We start from the raw sequence: 22,999 nt of genomic DNA, 5'->3' as shown, positions 1-22,999 counted from the left end.
AAACATCAATGATGAGAGAGAATCATTGATGCCCCCTATTAGGGATCAGGCCCATAGCCTGGGCATGTGCCCTGACCGAGAATCGAACCGTGACCTCCTGGTTCATAGGTTGACCTCCAACCACAGAACCACGCTGTCTGAGCCCTGATCAAGAGGTTTTTAACAGAAGCATGCCTTGGGCAGGGGCAAGATAAGTGGATATCTTCCAGGCTGTATGACAGGTGCTACAGAATTACATAGAACAGGCAGGATAGATGGGGATACTGGCATGTAACCCACCCTAGAAAATGGGGAAACTCTTTCCATGCTTGTCCAGAGCATGGTAACCAGCATGCCTGAGCATAGGAGGGATCGATCAGACAGTCTCTGAGGGTATACAGGAAGCAATCTCTGTTCTGGCCAGGATCTAGCTTGTGGATCTGGGAGAGTCTCTACGCCACAGCCTGGTAGCAGTATTTCCTGTCTCCACTTTTTACTGCACTTCCAGAACCACCAGACCACCAGTGTCAGCTAGGCCGTGCCCCTCTTCAGACATCTGGGTGCCAGCTCCATGGCACCACTCCTGGAAGCCCTGGGTTCTGATAACCGAACCTCCTCTTTTTGACCTCAGGCCCAGTAGCTGCTTCTTGGAATTAGTATTTACATGTTCCTCCAGTGTTTCTTTTTAAAAATTTCAGTCCTCCAACATCTGTCTCATCAGTTTCCTTTGCCAAATTCTCTCTGTTGACATTCTCTGGTTTCTTTTTCCCTGACTAGTGGACCCTGACCAAGATGAATTATGAAGTAAAATATGTTTCCCACCATGCATGTCAGTCAGAAGGTTTAAGAAACACTACCTGAGAGAAGTGGGGGAGTTCTTCAGCAAACAGGCAGATGCCCTCCGTGCCAGAGCCCAGTGCTAGCATGTAGAGGGGCTCTGCATTTCAGGTCTGTGAAGAGTGGGGGCCCAATTCCATGACAGCCCTGTCTCTATGGACCCCAGGCCTAACCTTGCCTGTATGGATCACTGCCCATGAGACTTCCATGTTCTCCCAGAGCATGGCCAAAACCTTAAGCTGCATCTGCAACCTGACCTCTTTCAGAGAGGTGAAACTCAGCTCCTTAATTTACCATCAGTCCACCCCTTATTGGAAAGTGGGAGGAAAAAAAGATAAAAGATGACAAAAGCCAGGAAGTGGTACCAGTGACCTCATAAAATTAAGTGGAAGGAAAGAATTAGAAAGATAAATTTTTGCTTGGCCAGTGTGGCTCAGTGGTTGAGCATCAACCTATAAACCAGGAGGTCATGGTTCGATTCCCAGTCCGGGCAAATGCCTGGGTTGCAGGCTCGAACCCCAGTGTGGGGTGTGCAGGAGGCAGCAGATCAATGATTCTCTTTCATCATTGATGTTTCTATCTCTCTCTCCCTCTCCCTTCCTCTCTGAAATCAATGGGGGGAAAAAATTTTTTTAACGATAAATTTTCAATGGTGGAATTTTTGTTTCTCTGATGCTGCCTTTCCTTACAGGTAATATGAGAAGATAATAGAAAAGAGAAGAAAATGAAAAGCCTTATACTTAATGCCTTATTCAGTAAAAATGAGACTTGTACTCTGTTGTATTTATGGACTACTGTTTAGCTTCAGTGCTCCCACTAGAAGAAAGACTTTCCTTAAAGACAAGAACTATGAGGCCAGCCTCTCCTAACCACATACATAGTCTTAATGAAAAGAACTGTTCCACATTTTAGAAATTCAAAGCATTTCTTGTGTATGCTAAAATAAACACAAAACCTCTTGGCAATAGCCTATGGGGATTCGCCTTGCTTATGATTTTGTATTTCTTGATGCTGATTTAGAAATATGAAGAGAAAAACCGGGATTCAAAGCTGTTAAGTGTATTTGTACGCTGGGGCATTGTATGTATGTAACTCAATGATGAGTCATCAGTGACAGCAGGAGTCAGCGTTTTCAGTGTCACGCAGTAAGTCAGTGTATATACTCTGCAAGATGCTAATACATTAGCAACATGTCTTTCTCTTAACTGTTTTAGGATCTTACATTTAATGGAGGAATATGTGACCAATGTGAATTACTCAGGGAAATGCTGGCAGGAGTTGCTCCACTTGTGACATGCAGAATTGAAAAGCACATCACTTTGTGATTTAGCCACTAAAGCATGTTACAATGTAGGTGGCACATCGCAAAGGAAAAACAGCTTGTGATCAGGTTTCCTATTCGTAGAAAGCAGTATTGTGCCAAGGAACCTCAACCACAAAACATTTAAAGTCTGAATGAAAAAAAGAGGCAGCCGGCTGGGATCCCATGTTCCCTTCTAAGAAGAAACGAGCCACTCTGGAGGGCCTTCCCAATCCTGGAATTCTTTCTTTTCCTGTTTGTGACTCTTCTACTTCAGCTATAGACAACTGAGAGTGATGGCTTTGGGAAGGTAAATTGCATTTCCTTCCTTCTTGTTTTTCCACTACATTTTAGCTATTTGTGAGTCATGTGCATGAGGGACACCAAATCATAAATGTTGGCTTATACGAATCTTTCCTAAATGTTTACTCAAGCAAACAGTTCATATCATCCCATTCTCTTCGGTATTTTCTCCTTGTGTTCACTAGGCTGCCTAACTCCTTTCTCAAATCACACCTCATATTTCATGTTTCCCAAACCCTCGCTGACAACTGTAATAAAGAGTTCTGAAAGCCCTTACTCAACCTCATCTCTGTCTTTTTTCCCAACTCACCAATTACCAGTTCTCACTATCTGAAAGTGAAGTTATGATGAAATAAAGTAAGGACAGCCATTACCTAAGTTTTATAATGTTTCATCCTTCTTGATCTGTACCAGGATTTATGCCTTCATGACAGATAAGGATTTCAGTTTTTGTAATCTTTAAAACATACAAGAAAATTACAGAATTGCATAACAAAAACAAACAAATCTGATACCCATCACATCTTAATTTTAATTTTATTTATTTATTTATTTATTTATTTTCTCCACCTCCCTGGAAAGGACCGGTCCCCCAGGCAGCGATTGCAACATGATTTTGCTGCTTAAAGGGACAGACACACCTGCTGTTACTCATGCAACAGACAAGGAGGGTGGTTCTGGTTATAGTGCAGAAGCATCCAAGCAGTGTGGAGGGCTGTGGGGAATGGGTCCCATTTCCCTGGGGGTGAGACAGAAACCTGAGCCCAGACCCAGAAGTACATTACCCAGACCAGAGGGCCTTTTGTTAATTGGCATGGTTGCTTAGCTACAATATATGCATTTCTACCTATGTTATTTTTTAGATGCATGTTTTTTACTATTATGTACCTCTATATTATGAGCTTGATATATTGCTTTTAATGCTTTCAAGCTTTATATAAATGTTACTATTCTATATTTTTTTATTTATATTGATGAGAGAGAGAGAGAGAGAGAGAGAGAGAAACATCGATTTGTTGTTTCACTTTTTTATGCATTCATTAGTTGATTCTTGTATGTGCCCTGACCAGGGATCAAACCAGGATATTAGGTTGACACTCTAACCAACTGAGCTACCCAACCAGGCTATACTTCTTGAAATTGCCTTTTTCTGTTCAACCTTGTATTTCTGAGATTTATCCATGTTTATGAACTTAGAGTTAATTCATTCATTTTAACTGCTGTAACCATGTAATACAACTCATCCATTTCCTATTGATGGGTATTTAGTTTCTTCCCAAACTTCACATTTTAGTGCATTTGGGCTATTATCAGAAAAATACCATTGGATGACTTATAAGCAATGGAAATTTTTTTCTCATATTTCTGGAGTCTAGAAAGTCCAAGATCAAGGTGCTAGCAGATTTGGTGTCTGTGAGGACCCACTTCCTAGTTCACAGCAGTTTCCTTGCCGTGTCCTCACAGGGCAGAAGGAGAGAGGGAGCTCCATTCTCATGACCAAATCACCTTCTAAAAGCCTCACCTGCAAACATCATCACATGGGGAGAGGGATGCAGGATTGCAGCATGAATTTGGGAGAAGAAACAATCTATAACATTCCACTCTCAGCGCCCACACCCCAAATTAATGTCCTTCTCACATGCCTCAACTCAAAAGTCTGAAGTCCAGGATCTCATCCAAATATCATCTAAATCACATATAAGTAAGACTCAAAGTAAGATTCATCCTGAGGCAAATTCCTTTCCTGCTGTGAGCCTGTGATACCGAACATGCCAGGTGCTTCCCAAATACAAAATGGTGGGACAGGCCTTCTCATTCCAAAAGGGAGAAACAGAGAAGACAAAAGGAGTGACAGGTCTCAAGAAAGTCCCAAACCCAGTGGAGCAAATTCATTAGACCTTAGGGATCCCGTTTTCCAACACATTGGCGTGGTGGTCCTGCCCTCACAGCTTTGCTGTACATGGGTTGGGCTTCTGAGGGCCCTACTTCCATGGCTTTGAATGGTCTCTCCCCCATGGCTCTACTGGGCATTGCCCTAGCTATCCCTGCCTTCTCAGTGGCACCACTCCATGGCTCCATGAGGTATTGGTTCTGTTCTTTGAAATCTAGTTGGGTTTGCTGCCTATGCCCTATGGAGGGGCAGCCACTGCAGCCCGCCCTGTATTTTATCATTAAACACGGTACTAGTACATACATACATGTATATGTATAAACACACACACACACCCACACACACACACACACACACACACATACACACACTCAAACATATACCTATACTGAAACATAAGTTTCATGAAACAAAACTCACCCTTACTAAATTCTATTTCATTGACATTTAATTCACAAACTGCTGATGAACGTGGGAGACGCTGGCTTGCAGGATGCAGTGCAGAGTACACATGGCCTGGTTTGCATGCTCTCTGTACTCCAGGCCCCTCGTGCTCCCAGCCCGCTATGCCTGTTTACCTCCTCCTTCTGCCTAAACCATGTTCTCAGCTCCCCTTTGCTCTTCAAGAATCAGCTCCAACATTCCCTCTGGAAGCTATTCTCAGGCCCCTATCTCCTTCCTTGTGCCCCACTGAACTCTGTGTCTCCTACCGTCACAGCGCCTATGCTGACTCTAGTCATCAGTCCCGCTCTGTTCCCCAACTAAATAAGCAGCTCCTCGAGAATGGGACTGTGTCTTTACAGTTGTGTGTCCCCAGCCCTCGCATAGTGTCTGACATAGAGTCAAAAGTTAATAACCGTTTCTTATATGAATAAATAAGTGAATGAATGCCATAGAGTAAGAAGCTGCTGACAACATTTATGAAAATCTATTGTATATAGAGCCTTGTGCTGAAAAGAATTATGATAAAATTAGTGGGACTTGACAGTGATAAATTTTTAAAATGGTATAAAATGACCTGCTTTTATAAACAAGGAGTGTCTTGACATTGACAACTAAGTACTATCAGATGTCTCACTGAGAGTGGATTGAATGATGAACGTGGGATTGAAAGAACTCATTTCTCTCATCCCTTCTGAGCCCATCCCCTGTTTTCATCTCTTAGGAGAGAAACCTCAGACATTCCTCAGACATTTCTCTTCTAACCCAGGTCTGCTCTCCAACAGGGAGGCCCAATGTTGAGCCAAAGAACAGAGCTATTCAGTAATTTGTTATTAAGTACCCCACATGACTAATTCGGGGCCTTCCAAAACAGGCCCAGTGAGCTGAAATGAGATACTATGATGCTTAGACTTCGAGAGTAGTTAAGGACACCTGTAGTAGCTGCTCTAGATCCTGTCATGGGCCAGAAATTTTGGGAACGCAGCAAGAAGAGAAGTGTGATTCCAAAATGATTCAGGGTCTCCTTTTCAGACACATCTTTGACCCCAGGAAGCCCAGTCTACTCAGGTCAATTCTGTGATCCTGGCTGGTAAATTAATGACTAAACCAGGCCCCCAAAACATGCAGACTATATTAAAAAGAATAGAATACTGTAAGGTAACAGCTCAGATTTGGGGGTTAATTTAAAATCCTAGGCTCAGGAAAGCAGCATTAAAATACCTCACCTCATTCATACCACTGCTTTCTCCCTCTAGTCAGTAATAATAATAACAGCTTATATTTGTACTGAGTTTTATAGTCTCCAAGAAACTTTATCTCATGCAATCCCAAGCAGTCCTGTGAGGTAGGTCCAAGTATTATCCCTATTTTATAAAACTGATTTCTTTTTTTAAAAAATCTATTGATTTTAGAAAGAAGGAGAGGAAGGGGTGAAGGAGAGAAACATTGACGTGTTGCTCCACTTATTTATGCATTCATTGGTTGATTCTTGTATGTGCCCTGACTGGAGATCAAACAGGCAACCTTGGTGTATTGGGACAACATTCTAACCAACTGAGCTACTAGGCCAGAGGTTAAACAACAGGCCATGGGTCACAGAGTGAGTGAGTAACTGGAACAGAATGGGATTCTAATTTATAATAGTACTGATTTGTTTCAAGGGAACGGCAATCAGAAACTTGGATTCTAACCACAACACTGCTAGCTACAGAGCTGTGTGGTCTTGGACATGACATTTGGCCTTTCTGAGCTTCATTTTTTTGCCTATAAAAATGTGCACAGCCCTGGCCGGTTTGGCTCAGTGGATAGAGTGTCCACCTGCGGACTCAAGGGTCCCAGGTTAGATTCCAGTCAAGGGCATGTACCTTGGTTGCGGGCACATCCCCAGTGGGGAGTGTGCAGGAGGCGGCTGATCGATATTTCTCTCTCATCAATGTTTCTGACTCTCTATCCCTCTCCCTTCCTCTCTGTAAAAAGTCAATAAAATATATTTTTTAAAAACTGTGCATAATACCTTTCCTATCTGCCTCACAGGTACTTATGAGGACACACCTGTTGGTATATGCAGAAGCATTTTTTAATTGGGAGTGTGATGTCAGGTCTTAGCAATCTTTGCTAACAAAATAATAAGAGTAATACTTGTTGTCATCTTTATACTTTGATAGTGCCTTTTACTGTAGCCAACCAATGGTTTTGCAGCCTACTATTGCCTATTTAACACCCCTGTTGCTACCACCTTCACAGGTGCACCAGCAGCTAGCCAGTGAGAGCAGAGGAAGCTCTTTCTCCTCAGAGTGATTTTGAAACAGTGGTTCTCAATGTTGTAGCAAGTGGGCATCACCTGGTGAGCTTTAGATATTCAGCTATCTCTAAACAGTATGGTGATTGCCAGAGGGAAGGGGTTGGGCAAAGGTAAAAGGGGGATAAATGGTGATGGAAGGAGACTTGACTTGGAGTGGTAAACACAATCTTATATAATAATGAGGTAATATGCAAATTGACCATCACATCCTCGCACAAGATGGCCGCCCCCATGTCATCACAAGATGGCTGCCACAAGATGGCCAGCAGGGGAAGGCAGTTAGGGGTGACTGGGTCAGCAGGGGAAGGCAGTTGGGAGCAATCGGGCCAGCAGGGGAGCAGTTAGGCATCAATCAGGCTGGCAGGGGAGTGGTTAGGGGACGATCAGCCTGGCAGGCAGAAGCAGTTAGGGGCAAGTGGTTGGGAGCCAGCAGTCCCGGATTGTGAGAGGGATGTCCGACTGCCGTTTTAGGCTCGATTCCACAGGGATCAGGCCTAAACCGGCAATCGGACATCCCCCAAGGGAGATTGGAGAGGGTGCAGGCTGGGCTGAGGGACACCCCTGCTCACTTGTGCACGAATTTTGTGCACTGGGCCTCTAGTACAATATATAGATGATGTATTATAGAATTGTATACCTAAACCTGTATGATTTTATTAACCAATGTCACCCCAATAAATTCAACAAATAAGGTGTCTGGACCCCATTGTGGCCAATTAAAATTCAAATCTGGGGACAGGAGAAGAACTGGGCATCAGTATTTTTGAAAGTTCCCCACATGTTTCTGATTGGCAGCTAAGGCTGGGAACACCTACTGTAGAGGCTACAAATCCGTCTACTATTCTAGAGATGGAAGTCCATGAGCTGAGTGTATCTGAAGTCCCTTAGGAAAGAGATCCAGGACCTGGACCTTGAACCACATATCCTCAAGTACCATGGGCAACATGTGAATGCTAGAAAAGATGGTGAGCCCAGAGGAAAAGGAAGCTTGAGCTGTACCTAGCCCTTTCTCACCCCCCATCCTTGGCACTGTTTTCTAATAAGTTCTGCGTTTCAAAAACATTCCACAGTAACTTCCCTAAGTTATATGGATTTGAAAATTGAATACCTTTATTTTATTTTTAAAATCTCAGAAAATAGCCCTAGCATATTTGGCTCAGTGCGTAGAGCGTCAGCTTGCAGACTGAAGGATTCCAGGTTCGATTCCGGTCAAGGGCACATGCCTGGATTACAGGCTTGATCTCCAATGGGGGGCGTGCAGGAGGCAGCTGATCGATGATTCTCATCATTGATGTTTCTATCTCTCTCTCCCTCTCCCTTCCTCTCTGAAATCAATAAAAATATATATATTTTTAACTCAGAAAATAAGCATACAATGTACAAGTAGCTAATTCTACAATTTTCCCCACAGGTAATAAGGAAATAATCATGCATCATTCAATATTAGCTTCTTCCATTCAATTCCAATGCACTTGGGAATTACCACATTCTATATGTTTCATTTTAGGGTTAACTAAATAAGCATAAATTTACTTTATAAATGCAATATATTTTGTATCTATTAGAACTATTCAGTCCCTAGTAAAAACATAGCTTTAGCTATTTGGCTCAAATTTCTTAAAGGAGCCATTATTGAAGAAAATATCCAGCAAAAGTCCAGAGTATAACTATAATTAGACCTTTGACTTTGTGTTTTCATAGGAGATGAAGTAATACTTCCTCAACTTCTCACACCTGAAAAATCCTTTTCAAACTACAAATGAAGAAAAGGAATCCCCCTTTAGTTGGAAAGAAACATTCCCTTAAACTAGTCCCATTAGAAATTATCCTCGAGATGAATTACATAGTCTCATTTGACTACTTCTCTCACAAGACTGGAGATAATTTGGTTGGAATAAACTCCGGTTACAAGACCCAGAGATTTAAATAATAAAGAGGTTTATCTCTCATCTGAGAAGAGTTTATAGTCTGCAGACAACTACACCTCTGGGACCCCACAAAGGCAGTAATTAGGCACCATTTTATTGTGATGCAGTGAGTGTGCAGAGAATGGAGCTGGGCTATTCTCAGGGGCTTAGGGTCAAAAAAGGCTTTCTGGAGAGCCAACGGGAGTGTGGCAACCTTGAAATATTTAAAGAGCATAGGATGCCCATGGGAGAATTTCTAACTAGTGTGGTAGAAAATGTTAAGCATTTGCTAAAACCAAAAATGAAAAACTCAGCAACGTGCTTAGACATTGAGTAGGGTATCTTTAAAATAATTTAAATTATACCTAACATATACAGAGTAATCAAATTGGAGACTATATTTTCTTTATAAAGACATAAGAAAAAGGATCCAAAAATAGGCTCTACCAATAGAATATAACACCTTCATTATATAGAAGTTATGTTCCATCTCACCATCTCTTGGGCATAAATCTGGACATGATAATCAAAATCTTTTTCTCTGGCCTCTAATAACAATTCTGCTACTTATGCCTCAACTCAGCCTACATTTCATACTCTGCTCATATGAATGAGATGCAGTATATGCTGTGGTTAAGCTCTTGGGCACAGGCCCAGTTTCCTGGCCCAAGCTGTCTGACCTTGGCAATGGCGTCACTTATGCGGGCCTTGGTTGCCATGGCTGTATAATGGGAATAACAAGAGCACCAGCCTCATAAGGTTGTTGGAAGAATTAAAGCAGTTATTCCATGGAAAACACTTGAAAAAGTACCCGATACACAGTAAGAATTCAATAAATATTCACTATTATCACTGCACTTTACATTTCCCTCAGTGCCTATAAAAATACTTGGCATATTTTAAAAATAAGACACATGGTCTAACAAAGGATTGTTTCCAGATTTGTGATATATTTATATGAAAAGTCTCAACAAGTCATGGAGGTACACATTTAGGGTACCATTTTCTATTACATAGGATCTTAAATTTCAAGAAGCATTCCACAATGTGGCCCCTGATTTCAACCAGTTTATTCTGCATTTGATAGAATATACTCATGAGACTTTAATTAAAAATCCAGAGCACTTCATTATTGTGGTAAGTAAATACTTCAACCATAGAGCTACAGAAATATGGGAGAGAAATATGGAAGAGAAAGAATTCTAAGGGAATCTGTATAGAGAACAACTGATAGAGAGCTACACATAGACTGTGGAATACAAGTAAGGAAAATGAAGGGTGTCCAGCAGGAGGGAAGACACAGCCATTTAGGGCACATGCTGCAGGGCTGGGGCTTCCACTGCTAGACTGGAGAGTTTTATTTTACCCTGAAAGTCCCTGAAGTTTTGTTAGTTGGAAAACGGCATGAACACAGATATATGCAGGATGGATTTGTGTGGGGAAAGACCCGAAGCAAAGAGAAAAGTTGGATAGCTTCTCATAAAAACAGGTAAGAGGTGATGAGGTTCTGGCTGAAGATGGGGACATTGGGAACAAAAAGGAAGGGACAACCATGAAGGCATGACAAAAATTTGTCCCCTTCACTCCATTCTCACAGCCAAAATGCTCCCTAGCCTAGGCCTTTGTTATCTGAGCCCAGCAGGCCAACTTCAGGAGGGTCAGGTGTATTTCTGAGATTCCTGGGGTGTCTGGGCTCTGGGCTGTAGGTGCTAGAGGACAGAGGCCCCCTGGTCTCCAGGAAATTCTCCAATGTTCTGCTGGACTGTCACGTCCTGCTTCCCAGTTTCTCCCTCTTGCCTTCCTAGTGTGTGAGTGTCCAGTAGAAGCCAGACAGTAGGATGAAACCATACTCATGTCTTGCTCCCTCTGACGTTCACCTAGTACTTTCAATTGTGTGGAGTTTTAAAAATTATTAATTTGTATTGAATAATTTTAAATTAATATCATTAGTAAATTAGTAGTTTAAAAGGTTAGATTAGTATATACTTTTAATGGATACAGTTTAATGTACCTTAATAATTCCTAAAGTTAATTTTTAAAAAAAAGGTTTGATGGTTGAAGATACAGAAAGGTAATGATTGCAGCTTAAAGGTCAAGTGAAAAAGCTTAAGTGACCAATAACCTTAGTCCCGAGCATTAGCTATCATGGTTTAGGAGACTCTGCCGTTTGGTATGTGTATGGTAATTTACCTGGTGTTGCATCATGGGATTTTATCTTTTGCAAGATTAACAACATGTAACAACCAGAACATCCAACTTCAGTTTCTATGAGTATCCGGACATAAAACTGCAGTCACCTGCTTTGACTTAACGCCTTATCAGAGTAGTTGTGCTGTGGATAGCAGTTTAAAGTGATGATTTATCTAAATAACCTCTTACAATGCCTTTCAACTCAGCAAGTCACATATGGATTAGTGTTTTCTGTGATGAATTTAGTGATGGAGATAATAACGTGTAGAGCAGCACTCCTCAGAGTGGCCAGTGGCTAGGCAGCATCAGTGTCCCCTGCTGGCTTGTCTTAGAAACAGATTGGAAATGCAGATGCTGGAGCCCTGTCCAATACCTTCTGCCTCAGGGGGGTGGGGCCCAGGAACCCAGCAATCACGTTTACATCAGGAGTGAGGAAGCTGTGTGTATGTGCACATCATGGTCCACACAGCGCTGAGAAGCAGACACATAATGAAGAGCCTCACTGCTGAAAATACAATACATTTAGCTCTTTGATACATATGTATTTTATATCCTATATAATAAAAGCCTATTATGCAAATCGACTGGGGGAATGACCAGTCACTGTGACGTGCACTAACCATCAGGGGGTAGATGCTCAATGCAGGAGCTGCCCCCAGCCTGCAGGCCCCAAGCCAGACAAGGCAGGCGCCAGCAGCCCTCCCCCCCCATTGCCCTGCAGGTCGCCCCGAAGAGGGAGGCGACCAGCAGTGGTGGCAGTGGGCGGGGACAGCCTGAGAGTTGGCTGGCGCCACCCCTGATCACCCAGCCAGTCGCCTCCCACAGGCGATGGGCAGGCAGCAGTGGGGGGCAGGGCCGAGCAGGTGGCTCCAGGCTGGCCAAGGCAGGTGCCAGTGGCCCTCCCCCACCATCGCCCTGCTGGTTGCCCCACAGATTGGCCCTGATCGCTGGCCAGGCCTAGCGATATGTTTTATGGTGACATATCTCTATAGAAATAGAATATTGCTCTAATTATTTTTAAATTTTAGAACTTACTATTTTCAGTAAGCTCCTAACATACAACAATACATTCAGAGATAGAGAAATTTAATGTTTTCTATACTCACCAAATACACAAAAGAGGAAAACATCACAGTTCTGACAATGTCTCTTTTTCAGAGACTCTCTGAGTTTTTCTTAAATCCTTAGCATGTTTTTTAGCCACAATTGGATTCGTTACTGCTTCAACCATGTCATTCAACTTGTGTGCCCATCAAACTGGCCCCGTCACTGCACAAACAGAGTCTCTTCTAAGACGTGTGTGCTGGGGGATGACAGGCAAGTGGTTGGTATTTTTACTTTTTTGGAAGAAGAACTGTGATAAGTTTCAGTTCTCTGAAAATGAACCCAAAACAATAAAACAGGCCAAATGTATTTCTCCAGTAGGAAAAAAAGAAAGCAAACGTACTACAGGTAAATTGAAATCTTCTAATAGATCCATATCACATTGCTGAGATGTTCTTGAGATAATGGCTTTCGTTAGACTGGAGCCACAAATCTTGACATTTCTTCATTCACCTGCCAGGACTAATGAGACTTTATGGTGGCCAAGCTGTTTATCCCTTGGGTGACATTGGCAAGAACAACTATACCTTTATCAATCAAGAGTGTTCTGCCCTGCAGCGTTTCCCCACACAAGACTGCCCCCGCCTTGATCACAATATTCACAACCCGTAAGAACCTCATTTCTTCATATAAACATTCCACCCATCCCCTCTGTTGTCTGGATCTAATAATTCTTTCCTAAAGTCACATTATGCCATAGAAAGGGCTGGCACAAGAAATGATAAAGGAAAAGAGATGAAAAGAAAGTTTCAAAAGGGACTTGCAGAGATGCAGGGCTGGCAGCTCCCACCAGAATACTATGTGTGCCCACTGGCCGTTAGGAAGGGAGCTGCAGACCAGCTGCTGCCTGCGGGACCACAGTTGCTGGGCAGGTAAAGGAGGCTCTGTCCCATCACTGGTGGCTGGGAATAAGAACATGGTGACCATCGCTTCAGTCTGGGACAAGGACTTGGCCCCTCCTTGGAGCTTTCATACTGCCTATAATAGCCAACATTGTCTTTTGAACACTTAATTAGACTCATATACAAACAAATATACAAACTCACATATTTGACAATAGTCATCGTAAACTCCTATGGTGACATGCCCATTCTAACTTTGTAACTAGAAAAGTGCCCCCAGTTCTCAGCCCAAAGGGATGTTGGAAAATGGTTTAGCAAAAGTGAATGAGCAGGTTCTGGTTCTGGCTAAGTTGCAGTAGCATCTCCACCTATCTCCCAGTGAAACAGCAATACCACCTGGGCAGAATGCATGAGCCGCTATTCAAGGACTCTTTAAAAAGCAGAGTAGCAGGTCAGTTGGGGAAAAAAAAACAAGAATTCAAAGTACAGTGGCTGTGGATTTACTTCTGGTATTTCCTGGACAGGCCTCGAGGGAGCCTGCAACTCGGAAGTGGGCATCGGTGTGGACAGAGAGAGACCCAGCAGACTCAAGCTGTGAGGAAGGAGTCTCCTGGAAGTGACAGCAGCAACATGGAAGGCCCACAGCATGGAAAATGCCAAGGAAGGGGAACCTTCCTCTCCAAAGGAGGGGTGGTCCTGAGAGCAGGCTTTTTTCTCTCTCTGTGTTCCTACCACTTGGCCAGAGTCATGGGCATAGTCATTGGAATTGTACAGAAGAGCAGGGTAAATAAAACCCCAGATTTCTGGATGGTTGAACCCCCAGGAAACTGAAAAATACCAAGAAGGTCATGAAAAGAAAGGAGGTGGGGAAAACAAATCCATAAAGGTATTTGCTAACTTTTGGGCTCACCTCCAAGTTATGCATGCTTGGATTTGATCACGAAAGCATAACAAAGACTTTGAGAACTGAACTAACAGATACATCACCACCTGGGTCCCAGCCTGACCATGAGATGGTGAGCGTTCAGGAGAAATCCGAATAGCACTGAAAAGACTCTATGAATGGAACTGACATAGGAAGAAAAAGGAATCAATATGTCTTTGGGGAGGGAATGAGATAAAGTGAAGATCATTAGCACCACCCCAACCAATACTGTGGTCCTGCATTGTTTCAAAATTGTGTTTGTGTGATGTTCCCACTAAGGCAGGAATTGGGCTTTACTCAGTTCTGTGTCTCCAGAGACTTACACAGTGATAGACACAGAAGCTCTCACACAAATGTAGGTTGTAAACCAGTGAATGGAGGCAAATGTGACTAAATAAATAAACTGTATGACTGATATAGGCAAAGCCCTGTTACCACGTAGATGGACCTGCTCCCTCCTTCCAACCTTGTCCCTTGCCACCGGAAGCAATATGCAGTGATGAGTGACCCAGTGGCCTAGCAGAAATGAGGGTGCCAACAGAAGGACCCAGTCTGGCAACAAGAAGGCAGGAGCATTGGGCCACATCCATGGATGGACATGAGCGTGCATATGTTCAGCAGGAGAGACACAACACAGTGAAATGCACCGTGCCAATGTGTAAACTGCGACATCCTCTAGAGAGAAAGAGAGAGAGAGAGAGAGAGAGAGAGAGAGAGAGAGAGAGAGAATGTGAAAGAGAAACATCAATCAGTTGCCTTCCATATGTGCCCCAACTAAAGATCGAACCTGCAACCCAGGTGTGTGCCCTGACAGGGAATCGAACGGGCAACCTTTCAGTGCACAGGACGACTCTCAACCAACTGAGGCATGCCGCCTGGGCTGAAACACGAGTTTTAAAACACTACATGAGGCTGTTATACTCTGGATTATTTGGTCAGATTTGCCAACCAACACTCCTCTACAAGAGAATTCTGAGAAAGTTGATCACAAAATATGAAAACTGTGAAACTGGTAACTTTGAGGCATGGCCTTTTGGTGGGAGGATCAAAGACTGCATTGCGTCAACATTTCCCTGAATATGTCACTGGAAAACAGAGCAGATACCTTCAGGAGAAAATATTGGAAAGTGGAAGGTGCAAGAATGCTAAATTTTTCTACTTGACTCTTTTTATTGGCAGTCAAGCTACCTTGCCTTCTTCATGAAGGCCACAGGGACAAGAGTATGGCTAGAGTCACACTCCCTAATGCCTACGGACTGTGTCTGATCCCTAGAACCTAAGATAACATCACTGATCTCAGAGGTACAAATAATGCTGATATGGCCCTTGAAATGCTGAAGAGGGAAAACCCAAGACTTTAGATAATTCTTGGTGTTTTTAAAATTTCTCAAGTGATACCAATATGCAGATAAAATTGAGGACCATAATTTGAAGAAACTGGCTTGACTAAGCAGTGTTTTCAACTCTGACAGCTTGGTGCGAGATGTATTTAACTGCTTGCTGCAAATAATTTAAGCCCTAGACGTGGTGGAAATAAAAAATAAGAGATGGAAGCAGGAAGTAGTTTAGAGATAGAATCCCCAGGGAGGAGTTTAAATGAACTCAGACTGGGAGGTTGGAAGATGTACCACTGAAAATACAGGGCAGTGGCAGGAGGCATGGGCAAGGTCCTCGGTTTTGGAGGAAAGGTAATTGCCTGAGTTCACACATTGAGCTTTAGTTTTGAGAAGGCTGTACAAGTGGAAATGTCCAGAAGGCAGGAGGAGATGATGATTGGGTCTTCAAGATTAGAGTTTTAAATTTTGAAGTCATTTGTACTCAGCCAAGTGATGTTTGAAGCCTTAGATATTTAAAACTAGTCTTTCTCACAATGTGATACTGTTGAGATACCACCTTTATAACTGCTGGGAGTCAATGTGAAAGACTTGAAATTCAAGTTCTGCCTCTACCACTCACCAGCTCTGTGACCTTGTACAAGATCCTCTGTTCCTTCTGAGCTTCAGTTTCCTTAACTGGAAAACAGGAATGATAATACCAACCTCTCTTGGAGGTTGTGAATATTAAGTGAGCGTACTTGTAAAATGCCTGGCATACTGTCTGGTGTAACGCATGACCAGGAACCTTGGTAGGTCTCTCTGGGTTCCCTTGCCCCACCCCATGCAACTTCTAAGCAGGCACAATGCAAGTCCACTTTTATTCAGTGTCAAGAGTGAGTCTAGCAACAACAAGCAATCAATTTGCATTCATCTCAATGGTATATGAAAATCAAATTTGGCAGAACAGTAGAATTTTCTTCAATAATAGATATGCCATATAGATAAGGAATGAGCAAGAGATGTAATCTCTCTGTGCTGGAGTATGATCTTAGATTTCATCACTAATGACTTTTCATCAGCGAGATAGAAAGAAATCAGAGAAATCACTTTCTTTCTTAAGATGTGGAAATGCAGGAATACTATGCTGTGGGAAAAAAAAGGAATTCTTACCATTTGCAACAGCATGGATGGAACTAGAAAGCATTATGCTAAGCGAAATAAGCCAGTCAGAGAAAGATAAATATCACATGATCTCACTCATTTGTGGAATATAATGAACAACATAAACTGATGAACAAAAACAGATCCAGAGGCAGAGAAGCATCGATCAGACTGTCAAACCTCAGAGGGAAAGTAGGGGAGGGTGGGGGTAAGGGGGAGAGATCAACCAAAGGACTTGTATGCATGCATATAAGCCTAACCAATGGACACAGACACCAGGGGGATGAGGGCATGAGTGGGGGGGGGGGTCAATGGGGGGATAAGGACACATACGTAATACCTTAATCAATAAAGAAAAAAAAAAAGATGCAGGGATCAGGAGCTGAATAATATCATCCAACAGGTGGCTTATCGATGACTCAGCCCCAACCTGGGAGCATCCAGCTGATCACAACTGTGGCAGAGCTGGACTGGCGTGGAACATATCTGTCTTTACCCCACTGAGATAACTGAGAACTTCCTAATTAAGATCACAGATGACTCCAAGTTGTGAGGCATCAGTAAGAAGGTAGGCATAGAAATCCAAATGTTATATAACATTAACAGACTAAAGAAATAGTTTTTACAAAGGGTGAGGTTCAACAAGAACAAGTGTGGCATATTTAAAGCAACCTATAGAGACAAAAGGAAGGATATCTCTTAACTAGTTCACTGGATAATCCGCTGGCCCCACCCAGAGTCATAGCCCAGTTAGCAATGCTCAAGCATAGTCAGGGTGCTTGGATGCCCCGACAGGTTTAACATATAACAGAGAAGAAGACAAGAGAAGTGGGGAGAAGAGGCAAAATGAGAAAGAGTAAGAGAAAGGAAGAAGAGATAGGGAAGTGTGCTGCTGGAATTGTGAAATGTGTTCAGAGTGAAAGACTCTAGTTAATTGGAATTTGAGTTCACTTATACAGTCAATAAATAATTTATTGAGCACGTAGTGTGTGCCAGTCTAGGGATCTATCAATAAACAAAACATTTAGAACTCTGTCCTCGTAGATTCTTCCTCTGCATGACTTCTAAGTCCTAGAGGGCCTATTGGAGCCCTCAGACCCGTTCACTCCTTTGGTGATGTCATCCACTGCCAAGGCTTTCCATCCCGTCCACCTGCTGATGACACAAACTCAGACTTCCACCCCAGGCTGGAGTGGCCACTTGTCTACTTGTCTTCTCAATGAATCACAAGTCTGATACTCCCTCTCCCTGCCCAAACCTTTCCCATCCTCACCCAGTATCGAACATGGTCAAAAGAGAGGTGTTGTCCTTGGTTCCTACCTCCCACATCCTGTTGGTTCTCATTCTCCAGAGTGAGAATTAGACCCCACAGCTGGAACCATCTCACATTCTAAAGATGACTGCCAACAACTGGAACCAGAGCAGACACCTCCCTCCTTCTGGCCCCACGCCCTGGCCTCCTCCTCACCCCTGACTCCCAAATATGACCTTAGCTGAACCAGCCCTACCACAATCAACCCAACAAGAAGGATGGGGAAAGACTGTTTGGGAGTGTTTCTTGCCTTGGGAGCGAGGACTATGGTGTTCATGAGGTGAGGTACTGGCCTCCCGATGGTGAAAGCAAGAAGATGGATTCCAAAGTAAGGGGAGGCTCTAGGACAGAGGTCAGGAAACTTTTTGTGTGAAGGGCCAGATGGTCAATACTGTAGGATGTGCTGCCCATGCAGTCACATCACAACTGTCAACACAGCCATTGTAGCATGAAAGCTGCCATAAACAGCAATGAATTGAGACAAATATGAATGAGCAAGGCTGTGTCTCAATAAAAATTTATTTATGGTCACTTACATTTGAATTTCATACGATTTTCATGTGTCACAAAAAGGTATTCTTTTTTTCATATTTTTCAGCCACTGACAAAGGTAAAAAAGAAACATACATGGCTCCCAGGCTATACAAAAACAGAAAGTGGGGCCAAGTCTGGCACCTGGTCCATAGGTTGCCTGCCTTATTCCAAGAGAGTCACTGTCAGACACTGTGGGGGCTAGCCAGAGGGCACAGTGACACCTCACTCCCCATCCTGGAGCAGAGCGAAGTAGGACAAGAGCACAGTGAGGGTGCTTGTCTTCCGGAGGCTGGGGACACTTGTGAGCTTAAGGCCAGGGCCTACTTCTGAGCCGGAGCTCCGGCAGGCAGAGCCCTTGGTGAAGCAGCCCCTGCCCCCAGAGGAACAGGACTGGTTTGTACTTGTAACCAGCTCTCAACAACACTATATTTCTATAAAACTGTGCCTCCTGAACTCCGGCTCTCTCTGCAGTAATGTAAACTGTAGCAACAGGGTTACGGCGATTTGGTGGGGAGGGGGCCTTTGCACGTGCTTTTCTTGGGGTATTCATTTAAAAATTTCCATTATTGTTGGTATAAAGTTTTAAAAAGAGGTTACTCAGATGAAAGACAATTAAGCACTGATAACAAGGGAGACTGCAGCATGTCTATCCTGGGATCTTTAAAACTATGATCCACACCATCTGGTTTGGAGGTCTGGAGGTTTGAAGGAGTGCCCTGCCTGCCTCAAGAGCCTCAGTGGGTTTCCTGGCTCTATAATTCCAGGGAACAAAAGGAGACAGATGCCACAGGGATGCCTGGCTCTTCTTTCCTTTCCTCCTGCAACAGAGAGAGTAGAGATTAACTCCCCAAATCCTCATGTAACACTGACTTCACAGCCAAAGAAGCATCCTTTGAAATGGCATCTGCCTGGATAAGGGACCACCAAACCTGCACACTCATGCTGCAGCAATGCCAGTTGTTTGAGCTGTTGTCACTACTAAAGGGTTTTTAAAGAGAAAAAAGGAAAAAGCTTCTCAATAGGACAAGGAATTTGATGGAAAAGACTTGGGATAAACAAGGTGGTGATTTTTTTCCCCTATAAAAGGGGTGGGTATAGTTGGTAAATTGTCCTGGGCTTCTGGCTGTGGTCAGACATCTGCGGACTTCTGCAGGTCACAGCTTTCTCTGCATTGGGTGGCTGTTGGGTGTCTCTGCTGAGTATCTATAACTCAGGCCACTTTCTCTTCACCCTGTGTTTTTCCTGGCACAAGGGATTCTACAAATCCTAATGTAATGGCAAATTGTGTTAACGTCATAGAGCAAATTTCAGTGTGGCTTGCTCTTCCAGGCTGATTTCAAACTACTGCTTAAAAAGAGGCAACAACTTTTGTCTTCCAAATTAGATTGTATAACTGATTTTTACAAATAACACAGTGGTAGATCTTATGGAAGATTCTCTGTATTCCGAAATTTTTGTCTGGCCATCATCTTTTCATGACCAATTTTTCTCCTGTGGTACCCAGTGGAAGTAAGCGGTTTTGTGACGCTTTTAAGGTGCACAGAGAAATTACCTAACAGCGCGGCAGTAGAGGTGCTGCTAGGCCTGCTCAGTAACTGGCCAGCTGAGAAAGGAGTCTTCATTCGCTCACTCCCTTCTGTCCTGGCAGAACGTGTGCTTTACATTTGCCAGAAATAGACTGGCAAATATTTTAGCTTCCCCGGATTTCCTTCTCTCTAGTGTAGTACTGATAATGAAGAAAAGATGACAGAAAAATAGCAGCATCACTTTTTAGTCATCAGCATGCAGGAGCACTTACTGCACTCCTGGCTCCACGCATTCCTGTCCCCTTCCCCCAACAACAGTTCAAGTAGGCCTCATTCATCCAGGTTTTTCTGCTCTGTAAACTAAGCTGCAGGAAGTGAAGTCCCTTGTCTGGGCTCAGACTTCTGGGATGAAGTGGAGCTTGGCCCCAAGCCCAGGCCTCTTGGCCTCCAGCGCCTCACTCACTCTCTCCAACATTCAGCCAGGCACCCTAAGTAACAGGCCAACCAAGAATTTTCCATGACCCTCCCTCTAGCACATCCACTTGCCTCTTTATACAAACTTCTTCAGGCTCTTTCAAAATTCTTACTCTTTATTGTAATGGCACAATGACCTTTAAGAAAAATTTCAAACATAGGTGTCAATCTCTTTCACAACGTTTTCAGTTTCTACTTCCTTTCAGTCTTCATCTATGTGGATTTAACCAGCATATCATTTTAAGCTAAAAATTGTATATTCTTCTTTTTTGCACTTAACATTATATCATGATCATATTCAGATGTTTCTATATAATCTTTATAATTACTAATTTAACAATTGAATAAAATTCCATCAAATTTATATAACCCAATTTTTTAAATCATTTCCCATATGTTGAATTGTTTATAACATTTCGCTAATATAAAAAAGTTACAATAAACTTTTTTCATGTATACTAGTATGTGTTTTCCCTTCACTGAGATTTTTCTTTAGGCTAAGTTCCCAAAAGTATAATTGCAGAACCAAAGGGTTTGAATATATGTATTTTTATTTGAGATAGAGAGAGAGAGAGAGAGAGAGAGAGAGAAACATCAATAAGTTGCTTCCCGCACATCCCCAACCGGGATGGAACCTGAAACTTGGGTGTGTACCGGATTTGTGCCTGACCTTGAATGGAACCCGCAACCTTCTGGTGTATGGGGTGATGCTCCAGCCAATGGAGCCACACCAGCCAAGGTATGAATATTTTATGTCTGACCATCTTTATCACATCCTGAACACATACATATAATTTCAACATTCTTCTTCTCATCTGAGTATAACTGGGGTGAGACCAATTCAATTAATCTCTTCAATTCCCTTACATCTGAGTGAACATTGGGTTAGAGTGACTTCTTCAAAAGTCCTTGTGTTTCCCATTTAAATACCAAATCAGAAAGAGAAAGGATAACTACTCAGTGCTGGCAAGAGCATGAGGAAATAGACACACTAATAAATGTCACAGCATATGAACTGGCAGGACCGCTCTGGAAGGCAACTTGTAGGAGAAGCTCAAAATATATATGTTCTTGACTCCATTCGACTAAAGGAGGAAAGTCAATGATAGGTACAAAGATTTAGCTACAAGCATATTCTTCATAGCATTTTTACAATAGCAAAAACAAAAATAAACTTACGTCCAAAAAAAAAGGAATTGGCTTAGAAATTATGACATATTTTAATGGGATACTATGCAATCCTTTAAAATTATAATTATAGGTAATATAACATATTGACATAAACAGGCTCACAATATATTTAACAAAGAAACAAGTCGAGTTTGATGGGTAGCGGGAGCGGAGAGCGGACGCCAGAGAGCCCTGAGCAGCCCCACAGCCCGGAGGAGCTTCAGCGGCCACAGCGCCCACAACCATGAGCAGCCGAGACCCAGCAGCCGCTGCAGCCCCCACCCTCAGCGCTGCCCACACCAGGCCAGGCACCACGGGCAGCGGTGGCACAAGGAGCAGCAGCTGGGCGGCCTCACATTGGCCGCACCTGCAGGCGGGGACAAGAAGGTGATCGCAAGGAAGGTTTGGGGGACAGTAAAATGGTTCAATGTAAGAAAGGGATATGGTTTCATCAACAGGAATGACACCAAGGAAGATGTATTTGCGCACCAGACTGCCATAAAGAAGAATGACCCCAGGAAGTACCTTCGCAGTGTAGGAGATGGAGAGACTGGAGTTTGATGTTGTTGAAGGAGAAAAGGGTGCGGAGGTGGCAAATGTTACCGGCCCTGGCGGAGTTCCAGTACAAGGCAGTGACTGTGCAGCAAACCATAACCGTTATAGACGCTCTCTATGTCGCAGGGGTCCTCCACGCAATTACCAGCAGAATTACCAGAATAGTGAGGTGGGGAAAAGAATGAGGGATCCCAGAATGCTCCTGAAGGCCAGGCCCACAATGCCGGTCCCATTGCAGGTGATGGTTCCCACCTAACTGCATGTGGAGACCTATGGGCGTGGACCACAGTATCCCAACCCTCCTACGCAGGGAGAAGTGATGGAGGTGCTGACAACCAGGGTGCAGGAGAACAAGGCAGACCACTGAGACAGAATATATATGGGGCTACAGACCACGATTCCGCAGGGGCCCTCCTCGCCAAAGACAGCGTAGAGAGGACGGCAGTGAAGAAGATAAGGAAAATCAAGGAGATGAGACCCAAGATCAGCAACCACCTCAACGTCAGTACTGCCGCAACTTCGATTACAGACGCAGACGCCCAGAAAACCCTAAACCACAAGATGGCAAAGACACAAAAGCCAACCCGCCAGCTGAGAATTCGTCCGCTCCCGAGGCTGAGCATGGCAGGGCTGAGTAAAAAATGCCAGCTTATCATCTCTACCATCATCCGGTTTAGTCATCTAACAAAAAATATGAAATTCCAGCAATAAAAAATGAGCAAAAGATTGAGCTGAAGATCTTAAGTGCTTGCTTTTTGCCCGTTGACCAGATAACTAGAACTACCTGCATTGTGTATGCAGCATGGGGTTTTATTATTTTTATCTAAAGATGTCTCTTTTTGGTAATGACAAACGTGTTTTTTAAGGGGGGGAAAAAGCCTGGTTTTTCTCAATACACCTTTAAAGGTTTTTAAATTGTTTCAGATCTGG

General features: G+C 43.3%; 1 pseudogene; it reads left to right on the top strand.

Annotated features, from left to right (window-relative positions):
- Positions 1-21,758: 21,758 nt before the first annotated feature.
- LOC139006301 (Y-box-binding protein 1 pseudogene) lies at positions 21,759-22,707 on the top strand (annotated as a pseudogene).
- Positions 22,708-22,999: the final 292 nt, after the last annotated feature.

This window comes from Myotis yumanensis, unplaced genomic scaffold (genome assembly GCF_028538775.1).
Source record: "Myotis yumanensis isolate MYYU_CA2020_CCGP unplaced genomic scaffold, mMyoYum1.0.hap1 SCAF_3, whole genome shotgun sequence".
In the NCBI taxonomy this organism is placed as follows: Eukaryota; Metazoa; Chordata; class Mammalia; order Chiroptera; family Vespertilionidae; genus Myotis; species Myotis yumanensis.
This window is presented reverse-complemented; position numbering and strand designations above follow the sequence as displayed.